This window comes from Salvelinus namaycush, chromosome 12 (assembly GCF_016432855.1).
Source record: "Salvelinus namaycush isolate Seneca chromosome 12, SaNama_1.0, whole genome shotgun sequence".
Lineage (NCBI taxonomy): Eukaryota > Metazoa > Chordata > Actinopteri > Salmoniformes > Salmonidae > Salvelinus > Salvelinus namaycush.
Window position 1 is genome coordinate 25258154 of NC_052318.1, and position 16744 is coordinate 25274897.

At 46.6% G+C, this 16744-nt stretch overlaps 1 protein-coding gene across 3 annotated transcripts in view; it reads left to right on the forward strand.

Annotated features, from left to right (window-relative positions):
- Positions 1-16744, forward strand: part of LOC120057036 (drebrin-like) — a 124533-nt gene that overhangs the window by 554 nt on the left and 107235 nt on the right. The gene's annotated exons all lie outside the window — the stretch shown is intronic.

The window sequence follows — 16744 nt, forward strand, 5'->3', positions numbered from 1 at the left end:
AGGCTCCTATGTAACGATCCATGATGCGGGATGATCTACTCATAAATGCATAAAATGTAACGGTTCCAATCCAAAACTGTCAGATGCAGGGCGTTCAGCCCACAGGGGGATTTTTTTTCATACAATAAAATCCCACTTGTTAAAAGTGCTGAAATGTGCGGCTCTTCACAGCAGACCGACTGACACACCGGTCACTGGCTGCTCCTAGTCCAGAAAAGCAGCAGGCAATGTGCGCATTGATCAAATATTGAGAAAGAAGAAGGGTGATTCATTGTTTGCTCAGAGCGAGTTTTTACTTTGGACCACCGACCACTGTGTTTCTGTCTGTCATAGCCAGTGTACGTAGTGGGGAGCCCCTGAAAAGGTTTGAATATTGAGATAATTTACGTACGTTTCCCCCTTTGCAATAGCATACCGCTCGTTTTCCTAATTTTAAATAAAAACATTTACATGTAGCGTTCTCGCATCCCGACTAGCGAGGGCTGAGATGATATGGGCGAGGCGAGTAGTGTCAATCTAAAAACGCTCAATGTGACCGGCCCTGTTCTCTTCTGCTCCCTCTTCCCTCTTCCTCTCATTATTCGCGATGTAACTGCTGTTTTGGCCTGTTGGGAGGGGAAAAGTTGCAAATGTGATGGTCCCATTCGAGTTATCCACACATTCCATCGGGCCTTGTGTCAATGTGGAGGCGTTTCTCTTCCCTTTGTGTGGAAATGGATACACATGGTCAGTGGAATATCTGTTCACCTACAAAACCAGCTGGCCTTAAGCCTTAAGAGAGAGTGAGACATTCTGAAAGGCTGCATCTATTGAAGTCCACTGATGATCTATATCATCTATAACATCATGGCTGCCTTGTCCCCTGACACACAAGTGCGCATGCACACACTTACACACACGCACTGGCACTTTATTTCATTTGCATTTTAATCATGTAGCATACGCTCTTATCCAGAGCGACTTACAGTAGTGAGTGCATACATTTTCATACTTCTTCGTACTGGTCCCCTGTGGTGCCATGCTCTACCCACTGAGCCACATGGGACCCACACACCCCAACACACACACACACACACACACACACACATGCACATACCGCAAATGTATCATACCTCATCATACCCCCTCAAAAATATGAGCCCTCTTCATGGGCCCTCAATGCCTCTGACACACAGGTGTCTTTCCCCTAATAGCAGTAAGTGGTGGATTCATTGTGGGCTTTCTGTTCACATAACTGACCTTCCTTCTTCACTGAGCACCACTGTCCTTGTCATGCATTTTTCAGGACTTTTTGTGGAGTAAAAATGTATTCCCATCCCATCCCTAACCCCTAAACCTAACCTTAACCCCTAAACCTAACCCCTAAACCTAACCCTAACTCTAAACCTAACCTTAACCGTAAACCTAACCCTTAAACCTAAAATAGCATTTGAACAAATTCAGGACATTAAAAATGTCCAGACTTTTCTAAAATGTTTTTTTTTCTTCTACCTTGTCGGGACATTCTGGTGACTTGTCAGGACATTGCGGTCCTGATAAGGTAGGAAAATATGTACACACACACACACAAGGTGATGGAGGCAGATGAATGGCACGACAATGGGCCTCAGGTCATCGTCATGGTGTCTCTGTGCATTCAAATTGCCATTGATAAAATACAATTGTGTTCGTTGTCCGTAGCTTATTCCTGCCCATACCATAACCCCACCGCCACCGTGGGGCACTCTGTTCACAAAATTGACATCAGCGATCCGCTGGCCCACGCGATGCCATACACTCCGTCTGCCATCTGCCCAGTACAGTTGAAACCGGGATTCATCCATGAAGAGCACACTTATCCAGCGTGCCAGTGGCCATAGAAGGTGAGCATTTGTCCACTGAAGTCGGTTACGACGCCGAACTGCAGTCAGGTCAAGACCCTGGTGAGGATGACGAACACGCAGATGAGCTTCCCTGAGATGGTTTCTGACAGTACTGTATGTGCAGAAATTATTTTGTTGTGCAAACCCACACTTTCATCAGTTGTCCAGGTGGCTGGTCTCAGACGATCCTGCAGGTGAAGAAGCCGGATGTGGAGGTCTTGTGCTGACATGGTTACAGGTGGTCTGCGGTTGTGAAGCCGGTTGGACGTACTGCTGCATTCTCTAAAACAACGTTGGAGGTGGCTTATGGTGGAGAAATTCAACATTTAATTCTCTGGCAACAGCTTTGGTGGATATTCCTGCAGTCAGCATGCCAATTGGACGCTCCCTCAAAACTTGAGACATCTGTGGCATTGAGTTGTGTGACAAAGCTGCACATTTTAGAGTGGCCTTTTATTGTCCTCAGCACAAGGTGCACCTGTGTAATGATCATGCTGTTTAATCAGTTACTTGATATGCCACACCTGGCAAAGGAAAAAATGCTCACTAACAGGAATGCAAACAAATTTGTGCACACAATTTGAGAAAAATAAGCTTTTTGTGGTTATGAAAAAAAATCTGTGATCTTTTATTTCAGCTCATGAAACATGGGACCAACACTTTACATGTTGAGCTTATATTTTTGTTCAGTATATATTCCTACCCCTCCCATCATGCCTTTTTAATCTTTCCAACCATGTCTCTGAAACCTGAATACAAAGCTAGTTCTGCATTGTGGGAGCTATAACAATCAAACGCTGGTGGCAAATACCTCACACTACCTGTCTGATCATGGCATGACGAGACATTTTTCAAAACGGTTCAGAAAAGGCAGACAAAGCCAGTAATAACTATTGCAGTGACAGTTATGGTGACTCAGTGACAGTTATGGCTAGAGCCTAGAGGACTCTTGAGAGGCTCTCCTTTAGTGCCTGCAAGAGAAAATGTAGGCTTTTTGAACTCCACCATGAAGACGTGATGCACAACGAGCCAGAATGTCACAAGGGTTATCCAATATCAAACACACACAGACATCTGGAATGTTCCATGTAGAGCGGTGGCTGGTGGCTGTTGCTGATTCACCGGGAGCTATAAGTTTGACCCTTTGACCCCTAGCTCTCTCAGAAAGTCATTACCTGACATGTTTCCTATTGGTCCTGATGATCTGTTCCTTTACCCATCAGGCTGCATTGATTGGGTTATCAACTAGACAGACAGGGCAGGTAAAAGGCAATCCTTTTACTTGGATTAGATAGGTCCTGGTTGGTTGCTTCAGCAGAAAGGCTTTGTTACAAGTGTAATAACTTAGTATCTGAAGACAAAAATATAAACTTTTTTCTGTCCTTTGCAATCAGTTGTCCATAAAAATAAAAAACAATGTTCTTCTAATTTGCTCAGTCAGATTTTTTTGCTCTCCGTCTGTCATCACCGGTATAGATCATATTCTGAACAGGAAGGAATATTGTAGTTCTCAGACAGACAGCCAGACTCCTCTCTGTCCAATCAGCAGCAGGTTTGGCCCCTGACTTCCTGTCTGTCTCAGGAGAGAGGATTCTCCTGGAAGTCATCAGTGTGTCGGTCACCTGGTTGCATGGCCACCTCTGGCTGCTAGCCTGATAAAAGCTGCTAGCCCGCTAAAAGCATGCTCCATCTAAACAATAACAAAATGTGCAATAAATCTCAAATTTGTCTTAGTTTTTCATTTCACCCCGTATTTTCAGTTATTTCAGTTAGGCTACATAAATCAGGATTATTGTGCATTTCAAAAGTACAACATGAGTTAAGGTGTCAATCTTTGTGTTTCTGTGTCTCGACTGTTATTGACTTTGTTGCAATGCTATTTCACTGCATTTTGTGTGTAAGTAGCCTGACCTCTTCTCTCCTTTCCCTCCCCCTCCCTCAATCTCTTGCCTCCTCCTCCCACTCCTACTCAAGTGGCGCAGTGGTCTAAGGTACTGCATCTCAGTGCTAGAGGTGTCACTACAGACCCTGGTTCGATTCCAGGCTGTATCACAACCGGCCGTGATTGGGAGTCCCATAGGGCGGTGCACAATTGGCCCAGCGTCATCCGGGTTTGGCCGTCATTGTAAATAAGAATTTGTTCTTAATTAACTTGTCTAGTTAAATAAAAAATGCCCATCCCCCTCCAAGTCAACCACACATGGTCCTGGGGACAACACACACACACATGCATGCAAACACACAGATAGAGAAAGAGAGGTATAGCTACAACTTATTTTACACTCTTGTGTCATTGAGAGAATGGGAACCAATTCCAACACTGTATATTGGGCAATAGTGGTCTGGGAAAAGGCAGGAAGAGCTCGCATAGTGTAGTTGAATTGGCCTCATTCATGTAATTAGCTAGAAAAATCCACAAACTGCTAATTTTAAATTCAATAACGTTATTATGCAAGAATTCTGTTCTGGGGTTTCGAGTTGACTATGAGAGCACTGTACTACAATAAATGCTATATAACCCTCCAGTTAAGACAAAATGTCAAAATTTGGTTTGGGAAATCATTTGCACTCCACTTGCACTTTCATGCCATGGGGATGAAGATTCAATTGGATAGAAAAGACAAGCCATGCAGTCAATCCGCAGAACAGCTGTTTAACAATAAGTCGCACAACTAGACCTAACATGCTGACCAGACCGGACACGTCGATATCCATGTTATTCAATTATTGCACCCACACTGCTCGCGTGCGCCAATGAGCGTCTGCGATGCCAAGGGCTAAAATAGAACTCCTTTCTATTTCTGACGCAGATCGCGCTGGAAGTCCTGCCTCTCCCATCTCATTGGTTTATAGAAGCAGGTACCCACGTGCCATCTCCTCATTGGTTATACCCACGTGTGTGATTGAAAGACGAACTGTTTTGCCGGTTGTCGTGGTAATACTATGAAAGTTTAGATGCCGATCACCATATAAGTTCAAAGATGAAAAAGCCTGGATGGAGGAGAGAAATGATTCGGTTGGCCATTTTATGTGTGGATTAATTGTCGTAGTAGAGGACCTTGTGCATTTCAGGTAAAATAACAACTCAATGTTTATATCCCAGGACAAATTAGCTAGCAAGTGCAAGCTAACTAGCTAAATTGCCATACATGTTTAATGCTTTTCGACCTGTCCCCAAATTAATGTCATTGGTTCAGAGTTTGTTTTGATATTTTAACCTGCGTGTCGTGATCGTGTTTGGTGTAGGGGGACAAAATAAATGTATGCACGATGGTGCAGCCGGTTTGGGTTCCGTGTAAGGCTGTCTACTCTGTAATTTTCCATGCTAGATAACTTATTTTAAGGTGATCAGCACAAATAAAATGATGGATTGGACACTGTCTGCCTGAAGTCATGGATGAGTTTCCTTCACTGACTTTTTCATGGTCTTGCGTTTTGACTGCTCCAAGATCACAAAGACAAAACAGTATAAAAACATCCATCTAGCATGCTCTGCAAATGGAGGACAAAAAAGCTTTCATTGGCCCTTGGCAGAGCTGATACTTCCCTCTGAGAAAGAAGTTATCCTTTGTTTATGGAGCCCAAAGCTAGAAAGTAGACCTTGAAAAGACGGTTTTGGTTTGCTCAGCTCCTTCAAACAGTCAGTCAGTCGAATCAAAAAGGAAGGCAGAGAAACACCAGCCGAGACTGGAAACTCTACTGTTTGCTCTCTGCTGCCAAGAAATGACCTGGAAACCAGCGAGAGCAGTAAGAATCTGGAAAGTCATGTGACCGATAGGCAAGTCACTTAAAAAACACACCGTTTTGAAGCGATTTTTTTGTGTAAAATCCAAACCCATTGAATTACTAGTCTCATTAATTCACTCAGACCTCCTCACTCCTGGATTCACTCGCCTCTTGATCGCTCTCCAAACCGGTCGTGACACCAAGTCGGCCAACCCTTTTTTCTTACCTTCTATCAAAGCTTTACTGTAGTACAACTGGTGAAACCATGCTTATAAATGTCACATCTCTTGGCCTTGAAATGTTTGCTCATAAACCCGGAGACATGACTTTAATTTATACAAACGGCTTGAGCAGGTTGAAGAAGAAATCTGCTATGCCGTCACAGGTTTACTGTACAGTACAGGGACGGTGATGTATTCTGGGAAAATGTTTATTATATGAAGTGGTTTCACGGACTGGTCGTGGCTGACAGTGTGTCTGTTGTCACACTGTGTGCGGGGAGACAGAGGCATATTGTGAAGGACAACGTGGCGTTTGGCTCCCTATTCACAGTTCCAAGGTCGCTGGTTGAATGGAAGTCTGATAGAGAGACTGGGAAGTCTGGGCCTTGTGTGTGTGTGTGGGGGGGGGGGGTATTGGTGGGGGGGCCTCTAGGCCAGACAGACAGACAGGACTCATCCCATCAGCTCCTCTCAGCCTCTGATTACTGGTATTGACCAAATCACAAGCATGACAACCTCCCCAAACTGAGTTCGGACTCCATTGGCTTTAATACCACTGAGTGATGTGCTATTTGGAGAGGTCCTATGTGGTAGAGCCACAATGCCTTACCAACTAAACATTGACTTGATTTGAATTGGAATTCAATGCAAAAAAAATCCTGATACTGTTCTCTTCTTCATTCCCACCCTTTCCATTCTGACCTTGAGTCTAATTTACTGACTAGTATTTTACAGATGGTGGCCATGAAGTTTGTTTGTACATACAATCTGTAAGTGTTTGTCTCTGTGTGTTGTTTTAATGACTTCTACAGCCCAGTATGTTGCATTGAAACAGATCCTCTTCGGGGAGTCTCTAGCGAAGATTCATAGTCATAGCAAATATTCCTCTCCTCGCTCCTCCACATCACATTCCCTCTGCTACCTCTGGACCCTAGGAGAGGACAGAGAAAAGAATCCTCACTGTGGAAATGGATGCCTGTATAATAAGTCAAATAATTCCTTCCCTTCTTTCAGAACAACACCGTGATGAAAATGCTGATTATTTGGCACTTGGGTATACTGTCAGTTAGCAGATCAGCGTCAGACACAGACCAGAGTGTGTGAGACAGTAACAATAATCCTGTCATTGTATTGTGTGTTTTGGCATAGCCTCAGTTGTAGGAACTGGACTGTTATTCTGTCTGGAGCTCAGCCTTCTGCTGCTTATTGTGATTATGAACACGTCACAGTGCTTGACAATCCTTCAGAATGGGTTTATGAGTGACCTTTGAACATTTATCAGGTTTCTTATGCCCTTTACAGACAGACTTTACGGTATGTTGCCTTTAAAACAAATCTGGCATGTTTTTTAGAGCCCAATTCATACAGTCCCATTTTTACCACATTCTTGCCAGTTTAAGCCTTTTATATTTCCTGTGCAGATGCCGGCAAATTTAGGAGTGGGAGTACACATGGGCCGATGTGGGTGGACAAGCATTTTAATAAACCCATTGAATATACACCATCACAAAGAAATCCATTATTAATTTGTTATAGGCAGGCCCTAAGAAACATTTGAAAACACTTTGAAAATGTATTTTCCAAATAATAGAATGGCAGATATTGATTTGAATTATGTTACTGGTTTTTGCAGCCTATATGCTACATGGCTGCGCCATGCACATGAAATCAATAGTTATTTTGTTAATTTAATAGACAAGACACACTTAGGCTACCCTGAACACAGTCAATTCAAATAATATTTCTCCCACAAAACTTGCGTCACAGCAACGTGTGGAACCGCTGTCATATAAAACTAGAGGCGTAGGCATACTGGGAAGCCAGGCCCTGCCAGGCCAACCCAATCAGATTGAGAGAAAAAATGATATATTAATACATTATTATTACAAAAATGCTAACATTTCTGGCTACGCCCATGTATAAAACAAGTGATATTTTGAAACAGTGAATTGTTGGAATCATGGAAATAGAATGATTATTCTAATTCTACAGTTAGAATATAAAAGTGGGCACTTTGAATACAGTGTTTGACATGACAACAAAATAAAGTGCTAGGGAGTTGTCATTGTGACAGGGTAGGAACCAAAATGTTGACAAGTGTTTTCTTAGGGACCCTATAATCTTTGGCTACATTGAATGTTATCTTAGCTACTTGATGTAGCTAACATATTTTTGCGTTGCGTATTCCTTTGATTTAGAATATACTGTTGCACAAAAAACATGCAGATGTAGGTCTACACCAAAACTGGTATTATCAGGCTGTATTTCTAGTTACGTTTGCTCTGACTCAGCACATTTATTAGCTAGCTAGCGATTAGCTTTAGCGACTAACATAGCATTAACGGCTAAGACTAGCTGTTTGCAGATGTAAGAAACACAAACTAATAGTGTAATTATAGAGAGCTAGTCGATTTATATTAGGAAGCAATGTGAAAACAGCATTGTCTCACGAGTGGTGCAGCGGTCTAAGGCACTGCATCTCAGTGCTGGAGGCGTCACTACAGACCCTGGTTTGATTCCAGGCTGTATCACAACCGGCCGTGGTTGGAAGTCCCATAGGGCGGCGCACAATTGGCCCAGCGTCGTCCAGGTTAGGGTTTGGCCGGGGTAGGCCGTCATTGTAAATAAGAATTTGTTCTTAACTGACTTGCCTAGTTAAATAAAGGTAAAATATTTTTAAAAGTATCTTTGTCATTGTAACGGCGTTCCTCCTCCTCTTCATCCGAAAAGGAGGAGTAGTGATTCGACCAGACTGCAGCGTTGTAGTTCGACATATTATTTATTAAACAAAACAGAAAACACGACGAACACGAAACACTTGAGAATTTACAAAATAACAAACGCAGTCAACAGACCTGGACACGAACTTACATATAACGTGAAGAACGCAATAACAGGAAAACTGACTACATAAAACGAACGAACAAACAAAACCGAAAACAGTCCCGTGTGGCGTAACATACACTTACACAGACACAGGAGACAACCACCCACAAACAAACAGTGTGAAAACACCTACCTTAATATGGCTCTCAATCAGAGGAAATGAAAACCACCTGCCTCTAATTGAGAGCCATATCAGGTCACCCTTTAAACCAACATAGAAACAGAAAACATAGACTGCCCACCCAAACTCACGTCCTGACCAACTAACACATACAAAACTAACAGAAAACAGGTCAGGAACGTGACATAACCCCCCCCTCAAGGTGCGAACTCCGGGCGCACCAGCACAAAGTCTAGGGGAGGGTCTGGGTGGGCATCTGACCACGGTGGTGGCTCAGGCTCTGGGCGAGGTCCCCACCCCACCATAGTCAATCCCAGCTTACGTCTCCCCCTTAGAATGACCACCCTCATCTTACACCCACTTAATTTAAATGTTAACCTTAAGATAAGGGGCAGCACCAGGACAAGGGGCAGCACCGGGATAGAGAGATAGCTCAAGACCGAGAGGTAGGTCAGGATAGAGAGGTAGCTCAGGATAGAGGGGCAACTCCGGACTGAAGGGCAGCTCCGGACAGAGAGACAGCTCTGGACTGAGGGACAGTTCTGGATCAATGGCAGCTCTGGGCTGAGGGGCAGCTCATGACTGGCTGACGGCTCTGGACGCTCATGGCTAGCTGACGGCTCTGGACGCTCATGGCTAGCTGACGGCTCTGGACGCTCATGGCTGGCTGACGGCTCTGGACGCTCATGGCTGGCTGACGGCTCTGGACGCTCATGGCTCGCTGACGGCTCTGGCAGATCCTGTCTGGTTGGCGGCTCTGGCAGATCCTGTCTGGTTGGCGGCTCTGGCAGATCCTGTCTGGTTGGCGGCTCTGGCAGATCCTGTCTGGTTGGCGGCTCTGGCAGATCCTGTCTGGTTGGCGGCTCTGGCAGATCCTGTCTGGTTGGCGGCTCTGGCAGATCCTGACTGACGAATGGCTCTAGCGGCTCCTGACTGACTAACGGCTCTGACGGCTCGGGACAGACGGGCGGCTCTAATGGCTCGGGACAGACGGATGGATCAGACGGCGCTGGGGAGACGGATGGCTCAGACGGCGCTGGGGAGACGGATGGCTCAGACGGCGCTGGGGAGACGGATGGCTCAGATGGCGCTGAGGAGACGGATGGCTCAGATGGCGCTGCGGAGACGGATGGCTCAGATGGCGCTGCGGAGACGGATGGCTCTGGCTGATCCTGTCTGGCGGAAGGCTTTGGCTGCTCCTGTCTGGCGGAAGGCTCTAGCGGCTCCTGTCTGGCGGAAGGCTCTAGCGGCTCCTGTCTGGCGGAAGGCTCTGTAGGCTCATGGCAGACGGGCGGCTTTGCAGGCTCATGGCAGACGGGCGGCTTTGAAGGCTCAATACAGACGGGCAGTTCATGCGGCGCTTGGCAGACGGACAGTTCAGGCGCCGTTGGGCAGACGGCAGACTCTGGCCGGCTGAGACGCACTGTAGGCCTGGTGCGTGGTGCCGGAACTGGAGGCACCGGACTGGAGACACGCACTTCAAGCCTAGTGCGGGGAGCAGGGACAGGGCACACTGACCTCTCGAAGCGCACTATAGGCCTGGTGCGTGGTACCGGCACTGGTGGCACCGGGCTGAGTGCACGCACATCAGGACGAGTACGGGGAGAAGGAACAGTGCGTACAGGGCTCTGGAGACGCACAGGAGGCTTAGTGCGTGGTGCCGGAACTGGAGGCACTGGGCTGGAGACACGCACCATAGGGAGAGTGCGTGGAGGAGGAACAGGGCTCTGGAAACGCACTGGAAGCCTGGTGCGTGGAGTAGGCACTGGTGGTACTGGGCTGGGGCGGGGAGGTGGCGCCGGAAATACCGGACCGTGCAGGCGTACTGGCTCCCTTGAGCATTGAGCCTGCCCAACCTTACCTGGTTGAATGCTCCCCGTCGCCCGACCAGTGCGGGGAGGTGGAATAACCCGCACCGGGCTATGTAGGCGAACCGGGGACACCATGCGTAAGGCTGGTGCCATGTAAGCCGGCCCAAGGAGACGTACTGGTGGCCAGATATGTAGAGCCGGCTTCATGACATCCGGCTCAACGCTCAATCTAGCCCTACCAGTGCGGGGAGGTGGAATAACCCGCACCGGGCTATGCACACGTACAGGAGACACCGTGCGCTCTACTGCGTAACACGGTGTCTGCCCGTACTCCCGCTCTCCACGGTTAGCCTGAGAAGTGGGCGCAGGTCTCCTACCTGCCCTTGGCCCACTACCTCTTAGCCCCCCCCCCCCAAGACATTTTTGGGGTTTCTTCTCGGGCTTCCTCGCTAGCCGCGTACCTTCATATCTCCGGTTCCCTTGTCCGGTTGCCTTTGCTCTCCTCAGTGCCTCCAGCTGTTCCCATGTCCATTCCTGTTTCGTGTTCCACTGCTCGAACTTATGCTGCTTGGTTCTGGATTGGTGGGTGGTTCTGTAACGGCGTTCCTCCTCCTCTTCATCCGAAAAGGAGGAGTAGTGATTCGACCAGACTGCAGCGTTGTAGTTCGACATATTATTTATTAAACAAAACAGAAAACACGACGAACACGAAACACTTGAGAATTTACAAAATAACAAACGCAGTCAACAGACCTGGACACGAACTTACATATAACGTGAAGAACGCAATAACAGGAAAACTGACTACATAAAACGAACGAACAAACAAAACCGAAAACAGTCCCGTGTGGCGTAACATACACTTACACAGACACAGGAGACAACCACCCACAAACAAACAGTGTGAAAACACCTACCTTAATATGGCTCTCAATCAGAGGAAATGAAAACCACCTGCCTCTAATTGAGAGCCATATCAGGTCACCCTTTAAACCAACATAGAAACAGAAAACATAGACTGCCCACCCAAACTCACGTCCTGACCAACTAACACATACAAAACTAACAGAAAACAGGTCAGGAACGTGACAGTCATCAACATTGTTGCATGTGCTGCATTGACTATGCAGAGACTCAACGCAAGTATCTCCAGGTCGAGGAAGAACAACAAATGCGCTCCTTGAGTGACAAGGGGCGGGGCTAGGTCTGTGTGGATAATAGTAATGGGTGCTGCCTAGCGTAGTGCGTGCCAATGCCTCCTCAGCATTACGGCTACATTTTATACTAAGCTGTAGGCAGAACTTTACCGCAATCATGACTAGGTCGGTTGGCGGAAATAAAAGTAGAGGCTTTGTCTCCTGCAATAACGTAAACTCACCCCATTCAGTACAAATGTGCGTAACCGCGACATTCAAACGAGGCTACAAAGAAAACTAATGAAACTGTAGCGACTGTGTTGACTTCAAAATCGGGGGTGTGAACTAGGTTTCTATTCAAGCGTTGATCGACATGGTAATGGCTCTATAGTATTGGAGAAAAGTTGAAAAAACTGACCCTCCGTTACATCTTGACGTGTCATGTCGTAACGTACAGCAGGCATAAAGCAACTATTTCTGTCTTACAATCTCTCCACCAGGTGTAGCACTTCTCTCATCGTTTAAAAACAAGAAATGGTCAGTGACGGGGTAAGGGGGATACCTAGTCATTTTTTGCGTTATCATTGCATGCGATCATCATTCTCAAAGCCGCTGTTTACTTCTAAGATCACTTTAGCACCACCCTAAAAACCCGATTCAAATTCGACACAAACCTTCAAATAGGTATGTAATGACACATTATATAAACTCTTTATAGTTTTTTATTTACATTTTAGAGGCGATAAGGTGATAAGTTGGACAGATTGAGTGAAAAAAGCAATTTTCCCACACGACATCTGTTCTTCTCACTATCACGCATTAGTTTCGCTTCCCCACCCGCCATTTTTAAAAAGACCCGACGGGGCTCATTGCCTGCTTGAATTATGCAGAAACAGGCAGTGTTTAGGTCATGTAATTGATTTTGTTGGAAAGGGGAGAAATTGTGCTTTACAATGGTATTGACATTACAGTTGATCTGGAAGTATTACGTTTTTGGGGCGCTAAAATAAGGGCAATTGTACGGACCAAGGCGATGTACGAGTTTACATGAGTTTACGTTACCTTTCATATATAAAGAAAAGTCTGAAAAAAGTTGTTGGGATGCTAAAGTTGGCATAAAGACGTCTTGGTTTGAAAGGTGTATTAGTATGTCAGTATCTGATAATAAATGCACAGTTTTGTCCCAAAGGAAAGTATACAAAGGATTCTGGTCCCCTCTAAAGTGTTAAAATAAACACTATTTGCTTTCAGCATCAACAGGACCTTTCATCTTGCTGTGGGAAATGTTAGGCTAACCGTTTGCGCCAGCTAGCATTACCCGTCCCAAATGGAATTCCTCCTCTCAAGCATCTTGTGTGCTGAACACAGCAGCAGCTACAGTAGCAGCAGTCGGCTCAGTTGCCCATTAAAGCACATCTGGCAGTGCCCGCTCTCTCGCTTCAGGCAGCCGTGGCTATTTCTGATTCTAACGGGCATTAGCATAAATAGTGTATCGACAAGCTAGCATCTCTATCCAACACCAGCCCAGCATGCTCTCGCTGACATGGGAGCAAAGATAGGCGTGGGGGGCAGATGAAGGGGTGGAGGAGGTTGGGAAGAGGTAGGCATTCTGTCCAGGTCAGGCCTGAGTGCCTACAGATGATGCCACTGCTAACAAGCCACTGAGGATTATGGGTGCAGGAGTTGGGTGCAGCTTAGAGGGAGAGGTTCGCTAGCTAACACCGTCCCCCACTCTGATTCAGTTCCTACACTTCATCCCAACCCTTCTTCAGTGTTGTCATCCCCCTCCACCCAATCCACCCCCAATGACCCTACTCTGCTTCAACCCCTTGTGAGTTCATCTTCCCCCCAGCCCCTTACAACCACTACTGATGTCCCCATCCTGCTTTAGTTCCTACCCCCCCCCCACCCCTACCCTCCGGACTGGGCTTCAGTTGGACTTGATAATCAGCTCTGTGGAAGTAATCGGCCTGCTAATCCCCCAACAGTAAACAGCATATCTCCAATTTTAAACATCTCACCACCTAGATAAGTCTGGCTGTGCCAGTCGTTTTGGTGATAACAAAAACAGACAGCAGTGTGGTCTTATCAGAGAGCTGCTTCCCCTGCCTGACAAAATACAGCAGGCCTCGCCCCAGGCCTCAGAGTGGCCCTGCTGAGTTGACCTTATCAAATCAAATCAAATTTTATTTGTCACATACACATGGTTAGCAGATGTTAATGCGAGTGTAGCGAAATGCTTGTGCTTCTAGTTCCGACAATGCAGTAATAACCAACAAGTAATCTAACCTAACAATTCCACAACTACTACCTTATACACACAAGTGTAAAGGGATAAAGAATATGTACATAAAGATATATGAATGAGTGATGGTACAGAACGGCATAGGCAAGATGCAGTAGATGGTATAGAGTACAGTATATACATATGAGATGAGTAATGTAGGGTATGTAAACATAAAGTGGCATAGTTTAAAGGGGCTAGTGATACATGTATTACATAAAGATGGCAAGATGCAGTAGATGATATAGAGTACAGTATATACATATACATATACATATGAGATGAGTAATGTAGGGTATGTAAACATTATATTAAGTGGCATTGTTTAAAGTGGCTAGTGGTACATTTTTACATAATTTCCATCAATTCCCATTATTAAAGTGGCTGGAGTTGAGTCAGTATGTTGGCAGCGGCCACTAAATGTTAGTGGTGGCTGTTTAACAGTCTGATGGCCTTGAGATAGAAGCTGTTTTTCAGTCTCTCGGTCCCTGCTTTGATGCACCTGTACTGACCTCGCCTTCTGGATGATAGCGGGGTGAACAGGCAGTGGCTTGGGTGGTTGTTGTCCTTGATGATCTTTATGGCCTTCCTGTGACATCGGGTGGTGTAGGTGTCCTGGAGGGCAGGTAGTTTGCGCCCGGTGATGCGTTGTGCAGACCTCACTACCCTCTGGAGAGCCTTACGGTTGTGGGCGGAGCAGTTGCCGTACCAGGCGGTGATACAGCCCGACAGGATGCTCTCGATTGTGCATCTGTAGAAGTTTGTGAGTGCTTTTGGTGACAAGCCGAATTTCTTCAGCCTCCTGAGGTTGAAGAGGCGCTGCTGCGCCTTCTTCACAACGCTGTCTGTGTGGGTGGACCAATTCAGTTTGTCCGTGATGTGTACCCCGAGGAACTTAAAACTTTCCACCTTCTCCACTACTGTCCCGTCGATGTGGATAGGGGGGTGCTCCCTCTGCTGTTTCCTGAAGTCCACAATCATCTCCTTTGTTTTGTTGACGTTGAGTGTGAGGTTATTTTCCTGACACCACACTCCGAGGGCCCTCACCTCCTCCCTGTAGGCCGTCTCGTCGTTGTTGGTAATCAAGCCTACCACTGTAGTGTCGTCCGCAAACTTGATGATTGAGTTGGAGGCGTGCATGGCCACGCAGTCGTGGGTGAACAGGGAGTACAGGAGAGGGCTCAGAACGCACCCTTGTGGGGCCCCGGTGTTGAGGATCAGCGGGGTGGAGATGTAGTTACCTACCCTCACCACCTGGGGGCGGCCCATCAGGAAGTCCAGGACCCAGTTGCACAGGGCGGGGTCGAGACCCAGGGTCTCGAGCTTGATGACGAGTTTGGAGGGTACTATGGTGTTAAATGCTGAGCTGTAGTCAATGAACAGCATTCTCACATAGGTATTCCTCTTGTCCAGATGGGTTAGGGCAGTGTGCAGTGTGGTTGCGATTGCGTCGTCTGTGGACCTATTGGGTCGGTAAGCAAATTGGAGTGGGTCTAGGGTGTCAGGTAGGGTGGAGGTGATATGGTCCTTGACTAGTCTCTCAAAGCACTTCATGATGACGGAAGTGAGTGCTAAGGGGCGGTAGTTGTTTAGCTCAGTTACCTTAGCTTTCTTGGGAACAGGAACAATGGTGGCCCTCTTGAAGCATGTGGGAACAGCAGACTGGGATAAGGATTGATTGAATATGTCCTTAAACACACCAGCCAGCTGGTCTGCGCATGCTCTGAGAACGCGGCTGGGAATGCCGTCTGGGCCTGCAGCCTTGCGAGGGTTAACACGTTTAAATGTTTTACTCACCTCAGCTGCAGTGAAGGAGAGCCCGCAGGTTAAGGTAGCGGGCCGTGTCAGTGGCACTGTATTGTCCTCAAAGCGAGCAAAAAAGTTATTTAGCCTGTCTGGGAGCAAGACATCCTGGTCCGCGACGGGGCTGGTTTTCTTTTTGTAATCCGTGATTGACTGTAGACCCTGCCACATACCTCTTGTGTCTGAGCTGTTGAATTGCGACTCTACTTTGTCTCTATACTGGGACTTAGCTTGTTTGATTGCCTTGCGGAGAGAATAGCTACACTGTTTGTATTCGGTCATGTTTCTGGTCACCTTGCCCTGGTTAAAAGCAGTGGTTCGCGCTTTCAGTTTCACGCGAATGCTGCCATCAATCCACGGTTTCTGGTTTGGGAATGTTTTAATCGTTGCTGTGGGTACGACATCGTCAATGCACTTTCTAATGAACTCGCTCACCGAATCAGCGTATTCGTCAATATTGTTGTTGGACGCAATGCGGAACATATCCCAATCCACGTGATCGAAGCAGTCTTGAAGCGTGGAATCAGATTGGTCGGACCAGCGTTGAACAGACCTGAGCGAGGGAGCTTGTTGTTTTAGTTTCTGTTTGTAGGCTGGAAGCAACAAAATGGAGTCGTGGTCAGCTTTTCCGAAAGGAGGGCGGGGGAGGGCCTTATATGCGTCGCGGAAGTTAGTATAACAATGATCCAAGGTTTTATATATAATATATACGGCTGTGATTATAATCGAAGAGAATTCCCTTGGTAGATAATGCGGTCGACATTTGATTGTGAGGAATTCTAGATCAGGTGAACAGAATGACTTGAGTTCCTGTATGTTGTTATGATCACACCACGTCTCGTTAATCATAAGGCATACACCCCCGCCCCTCTTCTTACCAGAAAGATGTTTGTT